The 14489-nt window shown below is 45.4% G+C and overlaps 1 protein-coding gene and 1 long non-coding RNA gene across 8 annotated transcripts in view; one reads left to right on the top strand and one right to left on the bottom strand.

Annotated features, from left to right (window-relative positions):
* RASIP1 (Ras interacting protein 1) overlaps positions 1–14489 on the bottom strand; it is a 600616-nt gene that overhangs the window by 142023 nt on the left and 444104 nt on the right. The gene's annotated exons all lie outside the window — the stretch shown is intronic.
* Positions 1–14489, top strand: part of LOC140064067 (uncharacterized) — a 109301-nt gene that overhangs the window by 78794 nt on the left and 16018 nt on the right. The window contains exon 1 of one of the 3 annotated variants that reach the window (XR_011847689.1): positions 4763–4854. The exons of the other annotated variants lie outside the window; for them this stretch is intronic. This is a non-coding gene — a long non-coding RNA (uncharacterized lncRNA). Of the gene's footprint in view, positions 1–4762; positions 4855–14489 lie in introns of those variants that run through there. 3 annotated transcript variants of the gene reach the window in all.

Genomic DNA, 14489 nt, shown 5'->3' on the forward strand with positions numbered 1-14489 from the left:
ACCAGTGTGTCTGAGGGGGATACTGTGCAGAATTACAGGGGTGCAGCAGAAGATCGGCACTGGGGGATCCCCTCCAGGAGAAGCCCCTGCTGAGGAGGTCACTGGGTGCTGGGTGTCACACACCTGGGTGCTGCTGTGGGTGTTATCTTCATGCTGGGATGTGGGAGAAGCAGAGAGGAGCTTGTAGCAGGATCACATGTGAGTGCCAAAATTGCGCCTAAACTGTGTTAAAGTAAAGTGATTAATAAGAGGCAGGAAATTAACTTATCACAGATGGTTGTAGCCTGTGATAATTCTGGAAAACAGTGCGCCAGAATTTAGGCGCAACTACTACACTTAGGCGCACAAAAGTGATAAATGTGGCCCTTTCTCTCTTATTCCCTTTTATTTTGTGATAGTTTTTTTTTGTTGGGAAAATTGACTGATACGATGAACATTCAATCCTCTTCGCCTAATGTGACTACACCGTGACCAGAACATGTCCATAAAGTTATATGTAACACCAAAAGCACACACGTGTCCTGGAATAAAGTTTTTATTTCCCATCATCCCCCATTATTTACACCTATGTTATGATGTTCTCACTCTCGTTCTTATGAAGCGCGGAGCGTTTTGTTATTGTGCAGCTAATACAATGGCGCACATCTAAAAGTGACTTTTATTATCTCATTAGAGAGGTTTATGGATGTGTAGTTATTTATTTGGGTTACCATTGTCTAAGGAACAGACAATGATACATCTGTGTGAATTTTCTGCAGTTCCATTTGCTACATATTTTGGTGAATACAGTATATTGGTGTGGGGTATGTATGCTCTCCTCACATCTTACTGTTTTAGGAAAGTAGATTTTCTTTATATAAGTATTCTGGATTTGTACATATTTTAGAGGAAATTTTGAAAATTATATAGGTTTTATGACACCTTTACTTTTTATTCTGTTTTATTGCTATATTTTGCAGGTTGTGACTGTCTAAAAATGTCTAGCTGAAAAGCAGATATCTAGTTATTACAGTTTGTGATATTATGTGGATTTATTTATGTAAACATATCAATAGGGCACATTTGTGAACTCTACAAATGTCCATGTATTACATTTAGGAGATGTGAAGGTAAACATTTTCTGTTTTGATCAAATTTTTTGCCATCAAAGTCAAATTTTAAGTATTTTTAATAAAATATTTCAATTTGAATCAAAATTGCATGAAGGCGCCTATGTCTATAAAATCTTTGATGCAATTTTGAAAATGGGGCAAGTGTCTGCTTTCAGAAAATATCGGTCCCTCTCCCCAATGGGCCTCAGTCTAATCAACCTACCAGTAATTTTTGGAGTGTGGGAGGAAACCCACGCAGACACAGATAGAACATACAAAATCTTTGCAGATGTTGACCAGCGCTGCAAGGCTGTAGTGCTAATCACAGAGCCACCATGCTACCCATAAATCTCCCTATCATTTATCTATCTCCTATAAAATTCTCAGTATATTACAGTTTGTTTTAACATACTAAAGGAGCCGCTTGCTGACTGTGACTAGTCATAAAATAGTTTTATTTTGGGGCCCCACTTTTTGTTTTGCCCAGGGCCCCACTTTGTCTAGAACCGGCCCTGTATGCATTCCTTTCCTCGGACACCGATTCAGAAAGGAAGGGTTCTTCATTTGTCTATTTCTCATCCTTCTCCTCTTCCTCCTGAAGGTGCCTCAGGCCAATGGTTGAGGATGTTTCCCAGACCCCAAGTGACCCTGCATGGATCTCACCCCCTGATGATTATGACCCTCAAATTCCAGGAATTCATATTGAGACAGAAGGCCTCACAGAAATTGACTTTTTCAAAGTATTTTCAGTGGTGGCACAAACAAATTTGTATGCCCAACAGTTTTTGGCATAAAACCTATCATCATTTGCTAGGTGGACCCCTGTAGATGCGGTAGAAATAATGAAGTTCTGGGGTCTTTTGCTATATATGGGTATTATCTGATATTTTCTACAACACTCCAATTAACCACACAGTGTTGACTGATGCTTTGGCGAGTCAAGTTTGTTGAGGCCTACACAAAATTCATTTGTGTAGATGAGTCACTTGTACATTTTAAAAGAAGACTAAGAATACACCAGTAGCTGCCCAGCAAGAGGGCAAGGTATAGAATTAAAATGTACAAGTTGTGCGAGACTACCACAGGGTTTATGACGGAAAAAACACACAAGAATGTCCCCCTGTCCTAGGAGTTACTGGAAAGCTTGTGTGGGATCTGGTGCACCGAATCCTGGATAAGGGTTAACACCTCTATGGGGATAACTTTTATACCAGCATTCCACACATCAAGTCCTTCATTTCCAAGCGTACTGTAAAGGATGCAAAGTCTGTTACAAAATGGGAAAAACGAAGGACACAACTTATCAATATGTCACTGGTGCTGAAAAATATGGCATCTGTATAAAAGAGTGCTTCAGAATTTAGCATTCACCTGAAGCATTCACCTGAAGTATGTTTACCCTGGTTACCACCTCCTTATACCCATCTACCCTGGTACATACCACCACTTCTTCTCTCCCAAGTCCTACTGTGTGTCTGACGGCAGTCTATCTCCATGTTCAGGAGAAATTGTTGAGCAATTTTTGTGGTGCAAATTTCCTTTTGCCCCTTGTGGACCCCCAAAAATTGGGGAAAATTTTTTATTTTTGAAGAAAAAATATACATTTTTTCCCAAATTTCAGCCCAAAATTTTGAACCCCTGTGGAGTCAAAATACTCATTGTACACGCTAACACCCACACCCAAAAAGCTCCCCCGGAAAGGGCACCGTGACCTACCGGCGCAGGAGTAACCACTGGGAGGCTCGCTGGAGCGATACCTGCGCCCACTGAAGCAATGGGCCTTGCCTCGCGCTGAAGCGCACCCCCCATCTTGTGAGGAAGGCAGTTCTGGAGGAGCAGCGGCGCAGACACGCAGCTCCGACATGTCTCCTACAGCAGCAGCAGGACGTGCTGGCCCGAGCTCTGGAACTGCTAAGCAGCAGAGGGGTGAGTCCGTGGCCCGACACCTGCCTGAAGCCCCGGCAGTGAGGCAGGTTGCCGGGAAAGACCAGGCAACAAGCTCCAGCAAACATAAATTCCCGCTGGGAGACCAACAGGCACTCCCCGTAACGTTACGGCTGATGGAGAGGAGCTATAGCTCGGTGGCAAAAGCTGATGTGGCAAAGGATAAGGGCTCAGCAACACAGCACTCCCCAAAACCACAACGCTTATCAGCGAAGCAGGGAGCAGCCAACTCACACAGCCCGCAATTGCAATCACCTCATTTACCAGAGGAGGATATAGGGTTGACGCCCACATTCACCAGATACCAAGCACCATCACCTACATGGGCCTCATCTCCTGAATCACATGGGGAATCTCAAGGGGCTGCCCCTAACATAAATACTGACATCGCTTCTCTGCAGATGATTCTTCAAAATTTACCTACTAAAAAGGACTTCAAAGTGCTCATCTCAGAGGTGAAAGATGCTCTTAAGGCTGAAATAGCAGAGATGAAAGGTGATCTTCATGTGGTGGCGAAAAGGGTGGAAGTTCTCGAAACAGCTGCAGAGGACTCAAGAGATGACATGGCACAGCTACAATCCACAGTACGGTCTCAAATGGAAGTCTTGCGAGACGTTACCAGATACATGGAAGATTTAGACAACAGGGGCAGGAGAAATAATATTAGGGTTCATGGGGTCTCGGAGGCCAAAGGAAGAGAGGACGTAAAGGGTACGCTGACTACACTATTCTCCATGATCTTGAGAGACCCTGCACCAAACATTAAATTTGATAGAGCTCACAGAGCCCTCAGGCCAAAATCTGGTAATTCCGCACCAAGAGAGAACGTATTATGTTCCTAGCTAGGAAACACAGGGACTATGATTTTCATGGCGCTAAGATTTAGTTATTCCAGGACTTATCATGGCTGACACTGCAAAAGAGAAGGCAGCTACGCCCTCTACTGGACATTCTGCAACAATACGACATCCCCTGCAGATGGGGATTCCCATTTGCTTTGGTAGCCTCAAAAGAAGGGCGAACAGCAACACTGCACTCCTTTGAAGACGTTGCCCCATTCTGTGACACCTGGGACCTTCAAATACTGCCTATTCAGGACTGGGAGCTGAGATGCCAAGCACCAAGGTCGACGTCAGAGTGGCAGACAGTCCAGAAGAAGAGAAGGAGACAACGATCCAGAGGATCCTCTAGAATCTCACCTCCGTGATAGAGAAAGCCACCCCGTACATATATCCTTTTTCAGTTTTTGGGACTTTACAGCATAGTCTTTATTTGGGAGACAATAATGCCTGAATGATGTTATATCAAGTTATTGCACTATAACACCGGGGGGAAGGTATTATAGTTGTATTGGTCAAGTTCACTTTTTTTTTCCTCTCTCTCTTCTCTTTGTTACGTAGCAGCTACCAGTAGATATTGCTTAGCTGGCACCTTGTGGAGGTGTTTCGGCCACGCAATTCCCAATTTTCTCACGGGACTGCCAAGCAGCCTTCCCAACCATATAAGGAAGACTCTTGATCGCCTGTTGGTCCCCCCCCTACCTGTATGGAGGGACGGCAAGTAGGCGGTTTAAGTCCTAACCAGAAGAAAGAGACGTACTGCTCTCTCTTCTTGGTTCATACTAAGGGTTTTACAAGTGAGGTTATTGATTGTCTGTGTCTACCCTTGTCTTCTTACCCACCCATTCCCTCCCCCCATCTCTTTTTTATATTCTACATTGCAGAAAGACCCCTCATAACGGTAAAAACAGCAACCCACTGGGGCGGGTAGCGCCCAGACCCATCCTCTACTGGACGTGAGCAGTTGAATCTCTTTGAACGTGAGCAAATCTAGTTTTTACCTTTCATTATGGTTAAAATTCTGTCTTTGAATGTCAAGGGCTTGAACTCCCCCGGTAAGCGTAGGCTGACCTTGCAGGAAATCAAGGCTAGCAGAGCAGATATAGTTTTCTTGCAGGAGACACATTTAGACTCCAGGGGCTCTTTCACCTTCGCACGTCACCTCTATCCCACTGCTTACCTAGCCTCACACTAGAGTAAAAAGGCTGGTGTGGCAATACTGATTGCTAACACTTGCCCACTTCAAATCTCCTCTGTTACATCGGACCCAGAGGGTCGCTATTTAATTCTGCAGGGCACCTTAAATGGTAACCCAATACGCCTCTGTAATGTATATGTACCTAACTCCTCACAGATACGCTTTCTCACCAGTGTAGTAAACAAGCTGGGAGGAGATTTTAATCTAATTTTTTCAGGGACCATGGACAGGCTGGCAGTAAAGGGGGCCTCCCAGAATAATTTGGCAATAGCTTTTCGAAAGATCGTCAGGAGGTTTTCCCTATACGATCTATGGCGCGTGTGCAACCCTGGGGAAAAAGCCTACACATTTTACTCAAATTCTCATGGCACCCACAGCCGGGTAGATTATTTTATTGGTGATACCCAAATGTTACGCATGCTTCAAGATGCGGAGGTGGGCTCCATCACTTGGTCTGACCACGCCCCCGTGACCTTATACCTGAGGGTTGATTACTCCCTAGTGCGCAATTGCCACTGGAGGCTAAATGAAGCCCTTTTGAAGGTGCCCCGGGTTAAGGAGGAGTTGTCAGCTTCTCTAAGGGAATACTTTCAATTAAACACTGATACAGTTCCCACCCAATCACTTTTATGGGAGGCCCATAAGGCAGTCATAAGGTAATCGTTGGTAAACTTAGGTAATCGTTGAGGGAGATCAAACTTAAGCAGGTAGAGAAGATGTTAACATATTCAAAACAACGTTACTATGAGAAAGGCAACAAATCCCACACCCTCCTGGCGAGGCAGCTCCGGGAAATTCGGGATGCAAAGGGGACCCTACTACACGACCCCAGAGCCATAGCACACCAATTCCAGGCATATTACGCCAAATTATACTCCTCACCCGATACTCTGCCCACCTCAGTGGAAGAGAGAGAAAGGGTCCTAGATGAATTTCTGGATTCTTGCTTCCTTCCAAAACTGTCCCAGGCTGCCGTGGAGCCCCAAGGAGAACCAATTTCGTTGGAAGAGATAGAGGAGGTGGTGAAAGACATGCCGAATGTCTTACCCATTCCTTTATTACCCTAATTCCGATACCCAGGAAAGACGCCACAGAATGTGCAAATTATAGACCGATTGCCCTTCTCAATGCGGATCTAAAAATCTATACAAAAATTTTAGCTAACAGGCTCCTTCCATTGCTCCCCCATATGATACATAAGGACCAAGTAGGCTTTGTCCTGTGCCGACAAGGGGGAGATAACACGAGGCGCACAATTGATCTGATAGATGCACTGAACAAGGCAGACGAGCAGGCACTTATCCTTAGCCTGGACGCAGAAAAAGCCTTTGATTAGCTAAACTGGTCGTTTATGTTTTATAGGTTGAGAACGCTAGGCATAAGGGGACCGTTTATGAGTGCAATTAAGAATCTTTATGCAACTCCAACAGTGGAGGTAAAACTTCTGCATGCCTCCTCCAGCCACATAAAGATAGGTAATGGCACCCGACAGGGGTATTCATTGTCCCCCCTCCTTTTTGTGCTTGCATAGAACCATTGGCCTCTATAATCCGTCAGGACACTAGTATCCATGGGGTATGCGTTCGAGACAGGGAATACAATCTCTCCTTATATGCGGATGATGTTCTTCTCACCCTCACGCAACCGTTAGTATCTCTCCCTAACTTACACGCTCGTTTAAATCAATTTGGTCTTCTGTCAGGATATAAGGTGAATGCCTCTAAAATGGAGGCACTCCCGATCAATATGCCCGCCCCATTTATGGATCTACTGAAAGTGAACTTTAAGTATCGGTGGAACTCGCAAGCCATCAAATATTTAGGGGTCCAATTAACTATATCATATGACACATTATATGACCAAAATTTTCCGAGTTTGTTCCGTGAAATTAGGTCCCTGATGGATAAATGGACTACCATGCCAATTTCATTGTTTGGGAGGATAGCGGTGGTTAAAATGACAATACTCCCGAAACTAATATATTTGTTTGAGACACTACCGGTCCCTATCCCCCATCGAGCTTTAGGCTCACTACAGAACTCCTTCCTTCATTTCGTGTGGGCCCATAAAAGACACAAGATCAGTTCTGTTTGCTCATAAATCTAGAGGGGGCCTATCGGTTCCTGACCTCATTAAGTATTATTGGGCTGCACATCTCCACCGCATACCTGCCTGGTCAACTTTATGGGCTTACTCCAGCTGGATGGAGATTGAAAAATTGTGGTTGGCCCCGTACCATCCTAATTCTTATTTATGGACACCAGGAGCCCCGGTTCCTGCTGGCCCATTGCTGGGCCCTATAGCGCTCACATTGAATATATGGCGCAAATGCAGTTCTAAATTCATGTTAATGTCCCCACGCTCTCCTATGCAGTCGTTTCTAAATACGCCATATCTCCCACACGCACTAACAGGAACGGCTGTAAAGCCCTGGCACTCTAAATGTTTGTTCAGATATGCGGACATTGTAGATCACGTGTCCCAAACAGTTTTGCCCTTTCATGTACTGCAGGAAAAATTTGATATTCCACAATCCTCCCTATACCACTACTTACAGATTAGACATTTATTGCAAGCTCTGGGCAACTTGGACACAGTGTCCAAACCCACATCATTTGAATATATGTGTAAGACCTACACGCACACGTCAGGGCTCATATCTGAAATTTACCTCATCCTGCTACATCCTGTTCAACATGCGTATATGGCCAAGTGGGAACGCATTATAGGTCGCCCGATTACACAGGAGACATGGAGCCGTATATGGCAATATGCCTCCAAAACCTCTGTATGTACCACATATAGGGAAAATCAATATAAATTACTATATCATTGGTACCATACACCAGCCCAATTGCACCAACTATTCCCTACCATACTAGATGTATGCTGGCGTTGTAAGGAGCCAGGGGGCACTCTTCACCATATCTTTTGGTCATGTTCCAGTATACAGCCATTCTGGGAGTCAGTGAGAGATTTACTCACAGGCCTACTAACGATTATGGTTCCCTTAGACCCATTATTTTACCTGCTTAATAAACCCCGCAACCTCTACCCAAGGGCCTGATGAAGCTGAGTTTACATATACTCACAGTAGCTAGATGTCTAATAGCGCAATACTGGAAGAGACCGGTGCCGCCCACTAGGGCAGCATTGCTGACGCGAATTCGTGAGGTGAGGAGCATGGAATCACTGACGGCATCGATAAATAATCAAAACAAACAATTTTCTAAAGTATGGACCCCATGGGACTTGTGTTGGAATTCACTACTACACTAAGGAGGAGTACATAGCAGACTAATTCCTTGTGTCTTTTTCCAAGTTTTGACCCAAATTTTTGAACACCTGTGAGGTCCAAATGCACATTCTACACGTTGATAAAATCTGAAATGAGATCCTTTCGGAACGTTTCCATTGTTTTCAAAATTTTCATCATATTTCCATTTTTTTTGCACAACTTAACACAAAAGATATTAAACAACATAAAGAACAATGGGGCACATTTACTTACTCAATTACCAGAGTTCACATAAAGTGCATTGTCCAACTATAATGCACAGTGCGGCGATTCACTAGGATAATGTGCCTGATATCATGAATGTGTGGTTTCCTTACTCAGGTCCGACAGAGTTCACCATCTTTTTAGTGGTGCATCTAAGTGCTAGGACTTGCGACACAATTTGAAAGGTAAAACCCGCTCTCAGTCTAAATCGCTCAGACCGTCTGACTATACGCCCCCTGATTTGTGTCGCATGAAAGCCAGCACAGCTGCGCCAAAAAAGGATTGCGTGTACCGCATACCCAGCAAACACACTTCTTAAATACCAGTGCAAACTGTTTTAGACCCCAAAGATGTGAACAGTCTGATGAAAGAGCACAGTGGCTTCAGCGGCAAGAGGTTAATAAGAGAACTACAGCTCTGATATGATAAACAGGGAAATGTATCAACTCATTTTGTCTGAAGAAAAGTTTGTTTAGGTAATTTCCTCTTTTTAATAATTGCTCTACCCAAGTAAATGGCTAGGGATTTGCCTTTCCTAAAGACCAATTTGACATGCTTGTGCAGCGCTGCGTAATCTGTGTGCGCTATATAAATAAAGAATTATTATTATTTATTATTAAAGACACATTTTTGGGGGTCTCTAAGTATAGGGACATATTTAGGTTTATATGATAAATACATCTGCCACCACTTTATCAGTGGCAGTATATCCTATAATGCATGCTCGTTGCCTCGTTACCCAGACGATGTACCCATTTCAGCTAGCTCTTGTGCCTCCATACTACTGATAAAAGAAGGTTATTAAATATGTAAATTAGCCCCATGGATCCTCCGCTCCTTAATTTCTTAATTTTTCCCCACCAATTTGTTAATATTCATCTCTCTGTCTATTCGCTCTTGTCAGACAACCAGTGAAGTCAAGGATAAATATATTTGCCAGACGTGGGGCTACAGGGGACCCCAGAGAAGTCCCCTGCAGTTGAGGCATCCCATATAATGCAAAGTGCCCTAAGTGTTGAACGGCATTGGAATAAATCCCTTTAGAAGGAAGACATTGGGACAGATTTACTTATCCGATCCATTCGCGATCCAGCGGCGCGTTCTCTGCGCTGGATTCGGGTCCGGCCGGGATTTATTAAGGTAGTTCCTCCGCCGTCCACCAGGTGGCGCTGCTGGAAATATTCGGGTAACACTTCGGGAAAACGCGAATCGGACCCTTAGTAAATGACCCCCATTGAGTCTAACCAACTTAATACTTCTAAAAACCTGTATACAATAGATCTTCATTTAAGCCCATAGGGGAGAGCGAGTCAAGATGGTAGATCCATTTGGACTCTGATTTAAGGAGTTCCTTCGTACGGTTCCCTCCCTTTGGGTTCCAATGGATTTTCTCTACACCACATACCCGAAGGTTGTGGTTCAGTCCTCGGTGTTTCTGTAAAAAATGAGCAGTCACAGTAGACAGTGTGTTAACTTTTGAGAGGTCAATTACCACCCTTGTGATAGAAGAGAGGTGAAAGAGGACTGATTATTAGGATGGATAAAGGTATTTTTAGTAGTCGTTATGCATCTTCAGATGGAGCAGTCCCCGCAGGGGAATGAACCCCTCAAACGTTGGATAGATGTTGTGTGTCTCCTGAAATGACTCGACATGTTACTTGTGGGGGTATATAGTACATAAGCCTTTATAGGGCACTTCCAAACTGAAATGATCACCAAAAAGTTAGCATTTTTCAAATTTCAAGAAAATCTGAGAAGTTGCTACTAAAACTTCAAACCTTCTCACATCCATAAAAAAAATGGAAACGTAAAACAAATAATGGATATAAAAAGAAGACCAATGGCAAAAGGTTTCTATCAAAAAAAATTTGTGGTATCACTTTTTGTCTAAAAAGTATAACATTTGAAACTTTGAAAATAGTCATTTTTTTCAAATTTCAAAATCACAGAGATATCTTAAAGCGTTGAAAAGTTATTACAACAGGAAGAGACACTGGTCAAATTTAAAAAAAAAGTAGCGAGCCTTAACGTGCAAACAGGCTGCGTCCTTAAGGGGTTAAAATGTTTTTATCCCTTCTTACCTTGATGAATTAATAAAGTGATTGTATTTAATCCTATCCTCTTTGGACATCCGCTTTTTGTTTAAATTAAATCACTGGTGACCGTTACTGATCGCATGTGTATCAAAGGAAATAAAAATGTGATCAGACTGAGCTGCCCCCAGACTTTTGCATTGCATTTCAAACCGCAATTTAAATGCCCCATCTGACCGCACCCTAAACATTTAGATAATACTTTTTTCTTTTCTTGAAAGTATCGTATCGCAATACTTTTCTGAGTATCGTATCGCACACAAAATTCTGGTATCAGGGCAACCCTAATTCCTCATATGATCCATCTTGTGCACCAAGGCCGGATTACAGGCGGGGCTCCCGGGGCTCCCCCACCAGATCGCACCTTTTGCGCCTCCCGCGCCCCCTCCTGAGCCACCCGGCACAGGTGATCACCTCCCCATTCGTCCCCCTGCACGACCGAGCCGCCCCCCTCCGGCACAGGTGACCACCTCCCTGTACGCCCATTACGCTGCATGGTGGAGCCACCCATCTTCCGACACAGGTGACACCGCCTCTGCCCGCCCCCTCCAGCACAGATGACCGCCTCCCAGTCCGCCCATCCCCCGCCATGCATGGCCGAGCCACCCCCTCCCCCTGCCGGCCCACCCGAACAAGCAATCCCACTCGCTCATCCGCCGCTGAGGTGTATGTTACATGGGACTGTATATCTGGTAGGGGTGAAGTATGTATGTATGTAGCTGTGTTACTGGGGGCGAGGCGGCTGTATGAAGCTGTGTTACTGGGGGCGAGGCGGCTGTATATAGCTGTGTTACTGAGGGCGAGGTGGCTGTATGTAGCTGTGTTACTGAGGTGGAGGGGGCTGTATGTAGATGTGTTACTGGGGGCGAGGCAGCTGTATGTAGCTGTGTTACTGGTGATGAGGCGGCTGTATGTAGCTGTGTTACTGGGGGCGAAGTGGCTGTATGTAGCGGTGTTACTGGGGATGAGGAGGCTGTATGTAGCTTTGTTACTGGGGGCGAGGCGGCTGTATGTAGCTGTGTTACTGGGGGTGAGGCGGCTGTATGTAGCTGTGTTACTGGGGGTGAGGCGGCTGTATGTAGCTGTGTTACTGGGGGTGAGGCGGCTGTATGTAGCTGTGTTACTGGGGATGAGGCGGCTGTATGTAGCTGTGTCACTGGGGCCGAGGCGGCTGAATGTAGCTGTGTTACTGGTGGGTTGGCGGCTGTATGTAGCTGTATTTCTGGGGGTGAGGCGGCTGTATGTAGCTGTGTTACTGGGGACGAGGCAGCTGTATGTAGCTGTGTTACTGGGGGTGAGGCGGCTGTATGTAGCTGTGTTACTGGGGGTGAGGTGGCTGTATGTAGCTGTGTTACTGGGGGCAAGGTGGCTGTATGTAGCTGTGTTACTGGGGATGAGGCGGCTGTATGTAGCTGTGTTACTGAGGATGAGGCGGCTGTATGTAGCTGTGTTACTGGGGGCGAGGCGGCTGTATGTAGCTGTGTTACTGGGGGCGAGGTGGTTGTATGTACCTGTGTTACTGCTGGGATAGTGGAAAGGAAGCAGGAGGATGTGTATGTATGCTACACTCAGTGGGGGCCTCCACCAGATTTTGCGCCCAGGGCCCCCCGCTAAGTTAGGAGATGTTCGGAACATCTGGAATGTGAAGAATAGTGTTCTTTCAATGTGTTCTCTACTTAAATGGTCCTGTATTCACTGTTTTTAATGTTTTCATTCTATTCTTCACTTTGCAGCTGTGCGCGCTTATCTCCGAACCTATCGGGAGACACGCGCGCACACCTGCAATGTGAAGAATAGAATTAAAACATTAAAAACAGTGAATACAGGACCATTTACGTGCAGAACACATTGAAAGAACACTATTCTTCACATTCCAGATGTTCCGAACACCTCTCTTACTTAGCAGGAGACACGTGCGAACACCTGGAAAGTGAAGAATAGTGTTATTTCAATGTGTTCTTACAAGCAAAACATCAGTAAACATCTGGAATATTTTATTATGCACTGTTCTTTTAATGTTCTCTTTTACTAAAAAAATGCTCGGGTCTCCCATTGACTTTAATGGGGTTCGTTATTCGATACGAGCACGCGAGCATCGGGAAAAACTTGTATCGAATAACGAGCACCCAAGCATTTTAGTGCTCGCTCATCTCTATTCCTTATATGTTCCCCTATTCTTATTTTTAGTTTCCTGCTGTTTCTTTCCACAAATTTTAACCCGAACAAGCAATCCCACTCGCTCATCCGCCGCTGAGGTGTATGTTACATGGGACTGTATATCTGGTAGGGGTGAAGTATGTATGTATGTAGCTGTGTTACTGGGGGCGAGGCGGCTGTATGAAGCTGTGTTACTGGGGGCGAGGCGGCTGTATATAGCTGTGTTACTGAGGGCGAGGTGGCTGTATGTAGCTGTGTTACTGAGGTGGAGGGGGCTGTATGTAGATGTGTTACTGGGGGCGAGGCAGCTGTATGTAGCTGTGTTACTGGTGATGAGGCGGCTGTATGTAGCTGTGTTACTGGGGGCGAAGTGGCTGTATGTAGCGGTGTTACTGGGGATGAGGAGGCTGTATGTAGCTTTGTTACTGGGGGCGAGGCGGCTGTATGTAGCTGTGTTACTGGGGGTGAGGGGGCTGTATGTAGCTGTGTTACTGGGGGTGAGGCGGCTGTATGTAGCTGTGTTACTGGGGGTGAGGCGGCTGTATGTAGCTGTGTTACTGGGGATGAGGCGGCTGTATGTAGCTGTGTCACTGGGGCGGAGGCGGCTGAATGTAGCTGTGTTACTGGTGGGTTGGCGGCTGTATGTAGCTGTATTTCTGGGGGTGAGGCGGCTGTATGTAGCTGTGTTACTGGGGACGAGGCAGCTGTATGTAGCTGTGTTACTGGGGGTGAGGCGGCTGTATGTAGCTGTGTTACTGGGGGTGAGGTGGCTGTATGTAGCTGTGTTACTGGGGGCAAGGTGGCTGTATGTAGCTGTGTTACTGGGGATGAGGCGGCTGTATGTAGCTGTGTTACTGAGGATGAGGCGGCTGTATGTAGCTGTGTTACTGGGGGCGAGGCGGCTGTATGTAGCTGTGTTACTGGGGGCGAGGCGGCTGTATGTAGCTGTGTTACTGGGGGCAAGGTGGCTGTATGTAGCTGTGTTACTGGGGATGAAGCGGCTGTATGTAGCTGTGTTACTGTGGGTGAGGTGGCTGTATGTAGCTGTGTTACTGCGGGTGAGGCGGCTGTATGTAGCTGTGTTACTGGGGGCGAGGTGGTTGTATGTACCTGTGTTACTGCTGGGATAGTGGAAAGGAAGCAGGAGGATGTGTATGTATGCTACACTCAGTGGGGGCCTCCACCAGATTTTGCGCCCAGGGCCCCCCGCTAAGTTAGGAGATGTTCGGAACATCTGGAATGTGAAGAATAGTGTTCTTTCAATGTGTTCTGCACGTAAATGGTCCTGTATTCACTGTTTTTAATGTTTTAATTCTATTCTTCACTTTGCAGCTGTGCGCGCTTATCTCCGAACCTATCGGGAGACACGCGCGCACACCTGCAATGTGAAGAATAGAATTAAAACATTAAAAACAGTGAATACAGGACCATTTACGTGCAGAACACATTGAAAGAACACTATTCTTCACATTCCAGATGTTCCGAACACCTCTCTTACTTAGCGGGAGACACGTGCGAACACCTGGAAAGTGAAGAATAGTGTTATTTCAATGTGTTCTTACAAGCAAAACATCAGTAAACATCTGGAATATTTTATTATGCACTGTTCTTTTAATGTTCTCTTTTACTAAAAAAATGCTCGGGTCTCCCATTGACTTTAATGGG

This window comes from Engystomops pustulosus, chromosome 6, assembly GCF_040894005.1.
Source record: "Engystomops pustulosus chromosome 6, aEngPut4.maternal, whole genome shotgun sequence".
NCBI lineage: Eukaryota > Metazoa > Chordata > Amphibia > Anura > Leptodactylidae > Engystomops > Engystomops pustulosus.